General features: G+C 31.3%; 1 long non-coding RNA gene across 10 annotated transcripts; it reads left to right on the forward strand.

Moving 5' to 3' along the window:
- The first annotated feature begins 473 nt into the window (after window positions 1-473).
- Window positions 474-10,167, forward strand: LOC111297699 (uncharacterized). Of its 10 annotated transcripts, XR_016326023.1 has the most exons (12): window positions 474-856; window positions 2,141-2,210; window positions 3,959-4,003; window positions 4,543-4,612; window positions 5,089-5,277; window positions 5,368-5,412; window positions 5,522-5,591; window positions 6,276-6,371; window positions 6,530-8,131; window positions 8,222-8,306; window positions 9,242-9,316; window positions 9,391-10,167. It is a non-coding gene; the product is annotated as an uncharacterized LOC111297699 (long non-coding RNA). The 10 variants fall into 10 exon arrangements; XR_016326022.1 differs by having other exon boundaries at window positions 5,522-6,371; XR_016326017.1 differs by having other exon boundaries at window positions 6,276-8,131.
- Window positions 10,168-11,670: the final 1,503 nt, after the last annotated feature.

An 11,670-nucleotide genomic window follows, 5' to 3' on the forward strand; every position in this document is an offset into this window, starting at 1 on the left:
TTAATTATTTCTTAATATTTTTAATTTAAAATATATTATTTTTATATTTTGTTGACTAATTTCTTTATATTACTATTTTAACAATAAATATATATAAATAGTATTTTTAATATAATTTAATAATAAATACTTTCAATCTAAAATATAATTATTTTAATATTATAAATATTTTTAATATTTTACTAATAGATATGAGTATTTTAATATAATTATATAAATTAATAATATTATTTTAAGTATTTAAAGTATTAATATAAAAATATAAATAGTTTTAGCTTTTAATATTAATATAATATTATAATATTGAATATCCTTATTAAAATCTAATTAATTTTTAGTATTAATTATTGTAATAATAAATAATTTAATATATTTTAATAATTATATAAATATTATTTTAACAAAAATCTAAAACAAATTCAAATAACAAAAAAAATTTTCATTCACTCATTTAAATAACGAAAAATCTGTTTTTTTCGAAAAAGCTATAAAATTTTTTCTAAAACACATTTCTTAAAAATCAATTTTGCAAAACTAACAGCTATTTTTGTGTAGTCGTAGTCTTGAAGACCGATATGCACTTTGGCCCGGCCATTTTCGATCTAAAGAAATGAACCATTTTTTTTGTATCCTTCTCTTAAATCGATCAGTCAAAAAATAAACACCCAAAACCTTCTTCTCTGATGAACTGTAAATTAAATAAAATCAAAGCTTTTTCTTCTCACACTTTGTTTTTTCTCAGAGCAATTTCAATGGCGCTTTCACGGCTTAGAAACCCAGCTTTCTCAGGAGCCGCTCGATCTCTCTTTAGAGCTCGTTTTCTCTCTTCCAACGCCTCACCCAGATCACTTTCTCGGTAATTTTTCTCTTTTTTTTTTTTTTCCATTTATTTCTATGCTTAGAACTGTTTGTTATCAACTGTAGTAGGTACTTGCCACTTGCCGTGATAACCATTGATTTGCATCTCATTTGAATCTTTTTGGATGAAAGTAGTAATTTTGAGAGTTGGTTTTTCTTTGTGAGAATTTTAGTTTTGAAATCAAATAGAGAACTGCATTTGAATGTTCTATTTTTACTTTTATTGGATAAAGTAATGATTTTGGGAGTTGGGTTTGTGAGAATTTTGGTGTGGAAATTAGATGCAGAACTTTATTGCAACGGTGCTTGAAATGAAACTATGTTCTTTGAACGTTACGAGGATATATAATTATCGAAAAGAAAAAGTTTCTGGTAAATCATTTTCTATATAAGCATGTATATATATTAGTATTATCTTTAGTTCATACACTGGAAGCTTTTTTTTTTTTTTTTTTGTTCCATTATGCATTTCCCTCTACTTGCTATATACCTATCGCTTTCATTTATATACGTCTGCACAATGCATTTACAAACAACCTGCCCATATCCCTTTTTTTCCAAGTGAAAATAGCAGTTTAGCATTTTAAGTTACTGATATGAGGTAGGAATACGATTCTCAATTGTGACTTTTCTTGATTATTTACATACGATGCCCTTTAATTTGTGCTAAGTGTAGCACCTTTACATGAGTTCATATCGTTCTACTTATGTCCTTTTACTGATTTACTGCTGTGGCACTACAAATGTTTAGGGCCCTTTCAAAGACTGAAATGGATCTTGCTTAAGGTTTTCTCTGTTGACTTCTGATTTATCAGTAGTAAATTTTGTTTTGACTGCTTTACATGATTCATTAGTTATTTATGCAATGGTTTTACTTGTGTTAATCTTCATGTACCTATGTTAACACCTTTAATCATTGTCTCTGCATTTGGAATGGAAACATTTTTTTCCTTGTGTAACACAATTTTAAACCAATGAAATATCAAGGGATAAAACTTTTAAGTGAAGTTTGAGTTTGGTCAGTGTTGTTTTTCCCTTCTTGTTTTTGCAACCCAAAACCAATACAATTTTGTCTAAATGATGCTGATACATCAAAGTTGACCCAATTTTTTTTTAAAATGCCTTTATTTGGACAAATGTAGCTGGGTCGGTTACTTTCTGAATCTTACCAGCTTTTTCCCCTCATAGCAGGCCCAAATCTTTATCCACTATAATTGGAATATACAGTAGTACTTCATCAATGCTCAAGGTTGTTATTTAATTATTATTTACACTTTTCTAGGGTAAGGTTGGTTTCTGATTTTATGGGATTTTGAAATCGCAAATTGGAGTTCAGCTTTTCTCATCTGCAGGTATATGACATCTTTTACTTTTACAGTGTGTTTGGATGAGGAATTTTAAAATTTTGAAGGATTTAAAATGAGGATATTTTAAAATACATCATTTTAAAATGCTAGCATTTGTAATTATTTTGTTTGGATAAATATTTTTAAAAGAAAATTTATTTTGTTGGAATTTGATGAAATAAGAAATAATATAAAAGAAACATAAAATACATATATAAAAAAATATGTAATATGGACATAATTAGATTTGTAAAAATGTATAGATATTATTAATACTAGGAAAAAGTAAAAAAATTTATATTAGAGTTAAATAAAATGATATTTTGTTTTTTGGGTTTGGTATTTTATGGTGGGCCATGTGCAGTAAAGCAATGGGAGATTTGGAGGAATTTTAAAAAAGCACCACTTTAGGTGGAGTTTCAAGAGAGAATTTGACGTGGTCAAATTTCCTCTTGAAATTCCTCGTAAATTTTGAAATTCTCTCTTATATTCACCCCAACTCCAAATGCCTCATCCAAAGAGACCATTAAACATTTCCCTCTTCCTATATGCCCATCTAGTTTTCAAAGTCTTGTCAAAGAGGCTCTGAGTGATTTGCTTACTTTTTCATTCTTTTCTATTTCAAACCGTTGGCAAAGGCAGTAAGATCTTATGCTAGGTATCTCGGTCATAAAAAATTCACCTACTAGGATTGCTTGCTTTGTTTGATCTCTCTCTCTCTCTCTCTATATATATATATATATATATATATATATATTTCAAATCTATAAATTAGATTCTAATGATAGCACTTATTTGCTGTGGATAAATTTCTTGTAGTAGAGTCATAACCTAGCACTTGGCAAATGCTGGGGCACCGGTTTCATGTGTTCATACATACTCAGGGATATTTATCTAGGCAAGGAGCTATTTACATGACTAAACTTTCATGAAATTTTTTGTATCAGTTGAAGTAAGAAACATCTATGTTTTGTTCATCATAAACAATTGTGCTTCTTGAGCAGTAGAAATTCGAAAAGCAAGTTTAACTACAATATTTGGTATTATGGATACAAGGATTCTTATGTATGGTTCATTATTCTAGATTTACTAGTAGTTATAAATCTGGTTGGTTGAAGAGCACTTAACTGCCTAGCCTGAGTAATATACGTAATACATGGCCATAGAATTATTTGGTCCTACTTTAGGTTATAGGTAGGTTGTCATGTTTACCTCAGCTCTGTCTAAGGATGAATACAGGTTACATAATGTGGAATCAATACATTGTCTTTGTGCAAGACCTATTTGGAAATCTATTTACTTTTATTCTCCAGCTTACATATAAAATTATGTCAGTGCTTCAAATTGGAATGTATCACCTCTTGGTTTCATATGTTAAATTGATATTGAGGTCTCATAATGCATTAGTGGGCTGTTGGGCCTTAGCCTAGGTATAAAAGTGTGGAGACGGGTTAGAATAGGTCCCAGATTCAAGTCTACTTATTAAAAAGGTAAATATTTTCTATCATTTTTCCTGGTTGTTAGGTCTTACTTGTTTTCTTTCATTGTGATATCTGCCAAAGATTTGTTCCTTGTTTATCACTAAGTTCTATTATTACAGACCTTCCTGAGCATACTGTCCTGGGGATGCCTGCTTTGTCTCCAACAATGTTAATATATTTTGGGATGCTAAGCCTCATAATATTTTACTATAATATAAACTTTCTCCCTTTATTCCATTAGTCAAGCTTGTGATGCTTGTTGCTTATGTGCAGAGACAAGATAATATTGCAAAATGGAAGAAGAAAGTAGGAGATAAGGTGAGTTATATAAGAAACAAATGGAAGCTATAGGTTGTATGGTCTTTGCATCTGAATTTGATGTAAATTAGAGATGGTTGTTCAAAAACAAAATCTTGTGACAAGGTGTAGAGAATTAATTGATTCATTCTGTCATCCTGATTTATTTCTTGATCATTCTGCTTACCTAACTTGAGGCGGGTGATGTACCATGTGAAATAGAGACAGATAAAGCAACACTAGAGTTTGAATGTCTTGAAGAAGGGTAAACTATTTTTTTTTGCTTCGTACTGCTTTTATTTTTCAATTTCTATGGTGTCTGACATTTAATCCTGTGGCCTAATTTTATTCCTTAGAGTTGCATATTACTAAATTTTGCTCCACATATGGGATTTCATTTCCTTTTACAACTTCCTATTTTTGCATGTGAGCCCTTTATACACCTTTCTTGTGCTGTTTCATCTTATTAATATCGACGAAAAAGCACACCTGAATTCGTGAAGTTCATAACCATCCTTTTTTCTTTTACATTTGCTTATAGTTGGAGTGCTTAGCTGCAGGTTTTTGGCCAAGATACTAGAACCTGAAGTTTCTAAGGATGTGCCTGTGGGACAACCTATCACAGTAATGGTATTTATTCTTTGATGCATCCTTTAGTGGCATACTATTGATAGATATATAAAATTCAATTCTATTTGAATTTTTCAAGAAGAAACAGTCTTAGTCTTGCTTAGCATTTGGGGTTTTTGTTTTTTTTTTTTTGGTCTTCTGTAGTATGCTATTCTTGCTTCCTGATCTAATGAGCATCTGCCTTGCTTACTAATTTTTGCTAGCTATCCACTTCTTTTTATGCTCCTTAGCATTTGAAAAGGTTTAAAGAATAACAGCTATATAAATAAGGATTTATGTTCATAAACTTTCTAAAAAATGGCAACAACATTGTTGGAAAATACCTTTTAATTTCAAACAATAAAATTTCCATCTTATTTGGTGAATAACTTTTGATATCTGAATTTTCTTTTTTATGCTTTTAAATAGTAATTTTTTGTTGAGCACCAACTATGCAATAAACAATTTGTTAAAACTCATTTGGATGGGTTCACAAGGTTGAGGATGAACAAAATATCCAGGAGATCCCTTCTACTTCTGGGGGAGGATCAGAGGTTGAGGTAAAAACAGCCCATCAGGATGTCAGAAACTCATAAAAAGAAGAGGAACCAACTTCTATTAATGCCAACGCCTCAAACCTTCCTCCTTACATTGTTATTAGAATGCCAGTGCTTTCTCCATCAATGGTAAGAAAAATTAGGTTCAAATATGAACCTCCTTCTCTGACTTTTTCTTTACTGCAAAAGCTTATTTTGCCTTTTCATATTTTATTATAGAATCAGGGTAACATTTTTAAGTGGAGGAAAAAAGAAGGGGACAAGGTTAGTTTTATTAGCACAAGTTATAAATACTTTAAAATGCTTTCTTTTTCTTTTTGAGTTAATAACAACCTTGTTCGCATCTATATGCCTAACATTGTTGGGCATATAGAAGTGGGTGATGTTATATGTGAGATTGAGACTGACAAAGCTACCCTCGAATTTGAGAGCCTTGAAGCAGGGTAATGTTCTTTCTTGCTTTGGAATTTATTGCTCGTAGCACTCAAGTGACACTGATTGATAGTGTAATCTTTGGACTAACTTGATTTCTGTAGCTGATCATTTGTCATTATGTCCATCCAAAAGGATGATAAATAATGTGGTAGCAGGCTTAAGTCTTCCAAAATGGTGCTTATAGACTTATTCGATATAAACTAAGATGAGAAACACCTTTGATATTGATATGGATTTACCTTGTTTCCAAGGATATTAGCATGATCACATATGTTCATTACACTTGGCCATGTATTAGACCCTAGTTCTATGAAAGTGTCTATATATATATATACATATATACCCCCCTAATCATGGGGGATAAACAACGATGTGAGGCAGCGTGAGTTTTCCATAAAGCACATATGTAGATATTATATTTAGTAAGAATAACAGTGAAAAGTAGTACTACTAAATAAGATGTCAAACCGAGAGCACCTGTGTGAAAAAATTGGAGGGCTGTATGGTTAAATAAGTTAAATCCTATGAAATTGAACAACCAAAGCAGGTGGAACATAGTTCAATCTAGAAGCAAGGGTTTTTTTTATGAGTTAATAACAAAAGAGAGGCTTTCTTGGATTTGAGATTGGTTTTGGTTGGCAATTCCTTTCATTTCTATGGTTCATTTCTGTTAATTACGTGTAAACTTACAGTTGTCCGTTGAAATTGTTGGGTGCACTTACCTGGCAAAGACACTGGCTCCTGAAGGTTCAAAGAATGTGGCTGTGGGGCAACCAATTGCAGTAACAGTAAGTTGTCATTATATGCTTAAGTTGACTTATTTCATATCTTGTTGTAAATTACTTGATGCAATTTACCTCGTCATGTTTAGTAAAGGATTTTTTGAAGTCAAGTTAATGGTAGTGACTTGAGGCACATGGGGCACTAATGCTTGTTATTTTGCAAGTTTTGAAGATCCTGTTGATATTGAAGCTGTAAAGACTTCTGTTAGTAGTGGTTCAGCTGTCAAAAAGTGAGTATGAACTCATCATGAATCCAAAAGTGAAGTTAGAGAGCAGAAGTCTGGTACAGATCAGTACATCAGCCAAGTTGTTTAGGATATGGATTAGATGCATCATCACTAAAGGCATCAGGTCCTTATGGTAGTTTGCTAAAAGGAGATGTTTTGGCTGCAATTAAGTCCGGAAAAGGATCTTCCAAGATTTCTTCATCTGAGAAGAAAAAACCATCAACTCAAACCAGCCCTAAGAAATCTCCTTCAGCGAGGCCTGAGCCAAAAGCTTATCCACAGCAATCAGATTCTTTTGAAGACTTGTCCAATACTCAAATTCGCAAGTTATATTTCATTGTTCAGTTATAAGGGAATTAACAAGGCTAGAGACTTTGGCCTTGACCTTTTCTAACTAGGAAGAGCATTATGGACTAGTTTTAATCTTTGTTCCTAAAATAATGTTCTATGTGCCTTTATATTGCATTGGCCGTCAGATTAAACTTAAAATCTCTAAAGTCCTGTGACTGCAGATGGTTATACCAAATATTGGATAGTGAAAAAATTACCTATTCATACATTTAAGTATAGCTTGATATAAAAAATTGAAGCATGCATCAAGATAAGAAAGGTAAGATTTATGCGCTAATGACCAAACTGATGATAAAGGCAGATGGTGGTGTTGGAGAATATGGAAATAAAATGATGCAAAGAGAGTTGCCAAAATTAGGAGGCTTATATGAATGCATTTGGCGGAAGTTGGAGGGAGCAACATTCAAAGGACATGGGATTCAAAGTTTGCATGTAATGGTTTGATGAAACAGTTCCACTGACAAGTGATTTATTTTAAATTGAGTTCACCAAAAGGACACAGGCCTTTATGGCAATTGCATTATAGAATCACAGATTATTGATTGAATAGGATTAGTAAGGGGGTTGATTGAGAGGGTTTTCTTTTATTATTTATTTATTTAAAACTATTTATCATGTATGACATGTTAGGGTTGGTTTTAAATACGGGCAATATATCTTCATAAACTTGATATGAATACTTCTGAATTAATAACATGTTAGGGTTGGTTTTAAATAGAGGCACTAGAACTGTGATAGAAGTATTTGAACATGCCAGTCTTCCTTTATGTCCCTGTATGCTATTTGCAATACAAAATGTCTAAAGGCTTTTCCTTAATATTTGTAGTTAATTTATTCGTTCAGATAATAGTTGGGTTCTTTGAAGAGAATTAAATTTCTAAGCTCAAGGAAAGTCCTATTACTGATTCTTTGTTCTTTTCTAAGCAGTTTGAAGAGAAATGTATCTCTGTTACTGCTATAAGTTCTTTACAACCTTAGCATTTGTTATACCGTCAAATGTTGTTATTAGTAATACGTATTTCAATTCATCTATATGTCCGATATCTTTGAATTTCTCTTTTCACATGTTTCCATCCTAAATTTTGTATTGGAATTTTATTTTGACTGGTATAAACCAGTGAAAGGTTTTATTATGTTCTTCAGATGTTATAGTGGATCCTCTTCTTTCCTTTAGAAAGGAGCTTAAAGGTACGGAATAAATTCCTGTATCATCAATTTGATCTTTCACACCTGTGGTTTTACTGACTGCTAATTGTTCTATTCTTTCTCAATTTGCAGAGAAGCATTATATTAAAGTTTCAGTTAAATGACATCGTCATAAAAGCAGTGGCAATTGCTTTGACAAATGTACCTGAAGCGAATGGTAAGACATAATTTCAATAAAACTGGTCCTTGTAGATTTCTGAGTAAACATGGTATGGGAGACGAGCCAACACAATTGGCTAATGAGCTTGACCAATTGTAAAATGTAGTAAACATTGCTAGAAATGTGGGGTGATATTTATCTCTTGGACTAGATTCCACTCTGTTATGCTGCTGTAAAAGATTGGGAATGACATACATTTTTAAACTGATGCAAACACAAAAATGCTTTTATTAGTGATTTTTGCATCTCTAGCAAAACTACGATGGGAAGAAAATATTTTGAGTTTTTGATCCTTTTCTACCTTTATTTATTTCTTTTGTGTTAATTCATTGGCTGGATTCTTTGTGGGGGTAACCCTTTCCTATTCCTTTACCAACCCTACTTGCCTTTTCATATGCTTAAACTAGAACTTCAACCTTCCTTAATGAAGGAAATGTCATAAGATTGTGTGGTCATTTTATTTCTTATACCTCAGTAGTTCAACAATTAATTTGTAGTTGCTGATCCATAAATGGTTTTCGGCTTAATATGAAAAGTGAGTTCTGGAGAATATTAATGTTGTATAAAATATTTATTCACTTTGATAGAATCTGAAGCTGAGTATTTACATTATTACCAGGTGGGTCTATGAGCCTCCTCTAACATCCAAACAGGAAAAGACTTATCTTGTTTTGTATTGATAATATATGGTTGCATCGAAGAAGTTTCAAACAGGAAGACACTTGGACTGCTAATTTATCATACATTTGTGTTGAGTGTACCCACCGTGTATAAGAAATTTCCAGCATCAGCTTATCAGTAATAAGTGCTATTTTATAAAGTGGAAAATAATTACATTATTCCTTTTTCTTCGATCAAATTTAGCTTTCATACAAAATTTTGGCTCTTTTGGCTTATTTCTAATAAAAAATTTGCTATTTCAATGACTGCAGCTTATTGGGATGTTGAGAAAGGGGAAATAATTGTGTGATTCTGTTGACATATCAATTGCAGTTGCTACTGAGAAGGTATGCTTCCAATAAGATGTAGTTCTTGGGTTCTATAGAGCAACGGGTTTCATATTATTTTATTTGGATTGCAGGGTTTAATGATTCCAATTGTAAGAAATGCAGATCAGAAATCCATTTCATCAATCTCCTCAGAGGTACCTTCATCTTTGACCTCTACCCTTTTTTGATTTTAGCAACTTTGTTTGGCTCCACTACCCTGTAGTGTAAGTGATATGACTGTGGTTTTAAGCCTAGCAACCTCACGTTGGACATAACATAAGCTTGAGCTTTCTCAATTTTGGTTACTTTACACCAGATCATTAGGTTTATTGCCTATGTACTCTGCCTTTTAAGCTTGTTTAAATCTAGGGAAATAACGGAACACAAACTGCCTGTTGTCTGGCCCCTTAAATATGTTAACTAATCAAAACCACAGTATAGATATAACTTAAAAGTTAAACTAGATCTGCACTGTATAAGATGATAGTCAGCAAGTTCAGAATTACATGTTTTACCATTCTTTTCCTCCCTTTTTTTTTTTCTATCTTTTATCTTTTATCTTTTTCATTTTCATATATTTTTGGCAATAAGTATATTTCACCACCACCACCACCACCACCACCAACAAGATGGCTTGATCGATGAGTACAACAAGCCAGCCATCGCTGTTCTCCTTTGAGATTACTGTTGTAGCAACCAAAATCCCCACCCTCCTTTGAGACTATCCACCCAAGAGAAAGGTAATGCTAATTATGAGGTTTCTTTATTACCTTATTTTGAGTTGAGTTTTAGGTTTTGATTTTGTGAAATTGTTCTAAGTTCGATATTTTTTATGAAATTTTTTGGGTTTGATATTAGATTTAAAGAAATATTGAATTTCAAAGGCTAGGATTAGTTATGCATTTGATATTTTTGATTTAGGATCTAGGCTTGTAAACTGAGCGTAGCCATGTTAGTTTTTTCCAACGTTAACTGCAATTTTGAGTTTCGGACACCTACCAAATAGTTCCTTCTTTAAGAGAATGGGCCTTGAGCCAAGCAATCCAAATTGAGCCCGTTTTAGACAAAAAAGTCCAAATATATTGGATAATGCAGACTTTATTCAAACTGAAAAGATCTTCAAATATACTTTAGATTTTATGGAATATTTCCCCATCATTTTAGTTCGATTTAATGGTTAGTGAAATATGAAAAGTTTTCTAAATAAAATTGATTTGTTTTTTTTTTCTTTCAAAATTTTATTTCCAAGGCATTAGTTAATAAAATATAATTTTATTTCAAAAAGTTTATTTTCAAATAATTAACTAAATAAAATATGAAAAAATTGGAATTAATATATATATAATTTGTATAACTTTTCTTTTCCTACCTATTTTTAATCAAACTCATTAGTTAATAGGATATCAAAAGTTTTTTTTAATAAAATTTATTTTTATTTTTTAAACGTTGTTTTCAAATCATTAATTAAAAAGTACAAAAAATTCACATTATTTTCAAATCATTAATTTTACGCTTTTTCCTCTCCCTATCATTTCTGAAAACAAAAAAAAAAAAAAAATAGTGATATTTTTATGAACAATTTGTATTTTAATCCAAATGAGTGACATTGGCAATTTTCCTTTCAAAGGTTTGTTTTCAATTTATTAAATAATTCTATAGAAAATTAATAATTGACAAATGAAAACATGAGGAAATTTATGGAAAAATGATTAGCAATTGTTGTGCACCAAAACATTTTAGCAAAATATGTCTTTGGACTATTTAACTTCAAATCCTTACTTCAAATCAAGAGTTCAAGTATATCAAGAAAAAAAAAACTATTTCTTCTAAAATGAAAAAAAAAAAAATTGACAAACTTCTGAATACAAAAATATAGACAATTATATCATATGTTCTCACTTGAGTTACTTGTATTTTGGCTACTCACCATTTATTGAATAAAAAATAGACACCCTCATAGAATAAAGTAACAGGAAAACCATGGGCATGAAGTTAAATAAACTTTGCATAGTTTATTTTCAAAATATGATTCAATAAAACTATGGATTCCAAATAAAACATATCACTCTAATGTTCCTCCAATAGAAAATAAAAAAATAAAAATCATTGCAAGAAAGATGATCGCATTTCTCAAGTAGAAACACCACACCACTTTTGGCCATGATTCCATGAACTTTCTGAGACATTCCACGCCATTGGAAGGTGAACTTCCAATGCACAAGCACACCATAAATCTCTCACTCAAGCTTTATGCAATCACAATAAGAGAAGAATCAGCACAGTCTATTCCATGCTGAATTCATAAGTTACATACTGCAATAAAAAGTTACAAAACTTGCATCAGTTCCCTTTTTCTCTTTTTCATTTTTTTT

The sequence above is a fragment of the Durio zibethinus genome, chromosome 12 (genome assembly GCF_047325235.1).
Source record: "Durio zibethinus cultivar Kanyao isolate XHJ-2024 chromosome 12, ASM4732523v1, whole genome shotgun sequence".
NCBI classification, from domain to species: Eukaryota; Viridiplantae; Streptophyta; class Magnoliopsida; order Malvales; family Malvaceae; genus Durio; species Durio zibethinus.